This window comes from Octopus bimaculoides, chromosome 12, assembly GCF_001194135.2.
Source record: "Octopus bimaculoides isolate UCB-OBI-ISO-001 chromosome 12, ASM119413v2, whole genome shotgun sequence".
In the NCBI taxonomy this organism is placed as follows: Eukaryota; Metazoa; Mollusca; class Cephalopoda; order Octopoda; family Octopodidae; genus Octopus; species Octopus bimaculoides.
This window is the reverse complement of record NC_068992.1, coordinates 64246192-64249185: the sequence shown is the minus strand read 5'-3', so window position 1 is coordinate 64249185 and position 2994 is coordinate 64246192. Positions and strand designations below refer to the sequence as shown.

The 2994-nt window shown below is 39.0% G+C and overlaps 1 protein-coding gene across 1 annotated transcript in view; it reads left to right on the top strand.

The window, feature by feature from the left end:
- Positions 1 to 2994, top strand: part of LOC106884472 (importin-11) — a 66799-nt gene that overhangs the window by 20953 nt on the left and 42852 nt on the right. The gene's annotated exons all lie outside the window — the stretch shown is intronic.

The following is a 2994-nucleotide window of genomic DNA, read 5'->3' as shown; positions in this document are numbered from 1 at the left end:
CTTTTTTCGTGGTACCATCACCAGTACTTTTTTTTCGTGGTACCATCACCAGTGCTTTTTTTTTTTCGTGGCACTATCATCGGTGCTATTTTTCGTGGCACCATCACCAGTGCTTTTTATGTGACACCCACACACGTGATTGTTTATTTTTAGAATGACATTATTCGGTAGGTGTGAAGGCTAGATCTGGCCAGTTTAAATACTAAAAGGTCAAAGAGAAAAAGAGCTAAATGGCAGTGTACCCTTTTGATAACATTGATTATATGTGATTGCTACATGGCCTGGCATGAAAGGGTGAGAGGTAGAAAGAAAGAGAACTCCATAGGTCATCAGATGGTCTTAGTGGTATATCAGGCCCAATTAGCCTGTCTGTTTTACATTCAGACTAGCCAGCTTCAGTCTCTTATATCTATCCTACAACTGTCATTCCAAAAATAAACAGTCACATCATTAAAATCTCAAAGCTTATGAGACAACTCATGATTAATTCAAAACGATGCAAATAAATAAGCTTTAAATTTGACAGAGTGATCTGAATTTTAAAGCATTAAAGGAATATAAAGGTAGATAGTACATAGTGTCTTTTGTAACATTAATTAACTCTTTTGATACCAAACTGTCCAAGAACGCCCATGGATTTATGAAAGAAACTTTCTCTTTTAAAGTAGACTAAAAATCAGGGCTGTGGATTTGAAACAAAAAACTTAGACTCCTGTACTATTGGCACTTCCAACTCCGATTCCGACTCTTCTTTATGTAATTGATTGTGGTCTACATATCCCATAAAGCATATGCATACGCTTATACTTTGAGTAGGCCTTATAACTGGTTTATATGAAAGAATAAAGACATTGTGAGTCGGAATCAGAGTCGGTATAGTTTTACCGACTCTGACTCCAGCTACCCCTTAATTGTTTCCGACTCCACAGCCCTGATAGAAATTTCATATTAATTTATGTTTCAGTGAAGTTGCATGGCTCAGTGGTTAGAACATCATGAAGCTTGCAATCATGAGGTACTGAGTTCGATTTTCAGATTGGACTGCATGTTGCATTCTTGAACATGACATTTTATTTCAAGTTGCTCCAGTTCACTCAGCTGTAAAAATGAGTTGCAATGACACTGGTGCCAAGCTGTATCGGCCTTTGCCTTTCCCTTGGATAACATCAGTGGCATGGAGAGAAGAGGAGGCTGGTATGCATGGGTGACTGCTGGTCTTCCACAAACAACCTTGCCCGGACTTGTGCCTTGGAGGGGAACTTTCTAGGTGCAATCCCATGGTCATTCATAGCTGAAAGGGGTCCTTTATGTTCCAAATACCAATTCAAGAATGATAAAGTTACTTTACTAAATTCTTCATTATTACCCAAAATTAATTAAGACAAAGGCATTTTATTTTAACAGGAATTTGGTAACAAAAGGGTTAACATGACATTTCTTCTTGACCTTACATTAAAGAGAAAACCATTTTCTCATTTTATGAATGAATGTGTATTGTTTGTAGTGAGAGGAGGATGTTTAATGAGAGATAAAGGCTAAAGAGACCTTGTGTCATGGCTAATTATGATAACTTTGTTAATTATGCTATTGCTACATCATCTGACATTACAGAGATAACGATTTTCTCATTTGGTGAATGACAAAGTGGTGTTCATAGTGAATGGTCCACCCTCTCACTGTAACCATTTAGCATTTAAACCAGCCTCATCTGACCCAAATATTCTACCTGTTTTATGTGCAAACCAGCCGGATCTGACCTCTCGTGCTTACTCTACCGTGTCAGTCTAAAAATAAACAATCCCACTGAAATCTCAAAAGCTACAAGATAATGCATGATTACTTCAAAACGATGTAAATCAATATTACATTTGACAGAGTAAGCTGAATGCTTATGGGTAAATAGTCGTACAAATGCCGCTTTTTAGAATAGAGGAATCTTCCAGTTTCTTCATGTTGCTTAGAAATGTCTGTAAAAAAAAAAAGCAAAGTAATGAATTATCATCCATGTTTTGTTGTTAGTATTCTTGAATCCTTGAATTTTTTTCCTTTGGTTTCTGTTGTCTTTGATGTTGCTACATAGACATAGTCCAGTGGTTCTTAACCAGGGTCCACATGACCCTTGGGGGTCCATATTTTCTTTTACCCAAAGCCAGGAACTTTTCAGCACCCCCTCGTAGTGTCCCTGACCCTTTACAGGTGCTCCAAAATTGTTGGGGGGAATCAGAGGGAGTGAGGTAGAGACCTGGGCTAAGTGCTTGCAACAGAGTGGATTCTACTAAAGACAATACCCCAAGTGCCTGGTGGTCTTGGATTAAATCTATCACCCAAGTTAGTTTTGCTGGGATTTGAACTCAGAAGGCAAACAACCACAAAAAAATACTTCATGACCTTTGATCTGTTGTGCTTACTACTGGCACTTGGTCAGCTACAGTGACGAGGGTTCCGATTGGTTCAATCAATGGAACAGCCTGCTCATGAAATTAACGTGCAAGTGGCCGAGTACTCCACAGACATGCATAACTCTTAACATAGTTCTCAACATGGGTCAGTGTGACACTTTTGAACTACAAGTACAACTCGTTTTTTCCAGCTGAGTGAACTGGAGTAATGGGAAATAGAGTGCCTTGTTCAAAGACACAATGTGCCACCAGGAATCAGACTCATGACCTTACAGTCGTGGGCCGGATGCACTAACCACTAAGCCACGTGCCTAAACTTTTTGTGCTTATAATCCCACTAAGCCACTGTCTTTTTTTTCTCTGTAATGAAAGGCAAAGTTGACTTCAGTGGGATTTGAACTTGGAGCACAGGGATTTGGAACAAGTATTCTGAAGCACTCTTACTAATACTCTTTTACTTGTTTCATTTGTTTGACTGCGGCCGTGCTGGAGCACCACCTTTAGTCGAACAAATCAACCCCAGGACTTATTGTTTCTAAGCCTAGAACTTATTCTATCTCTCTATTGCTAAACTGCTAGGTTATGGGGACGTAGA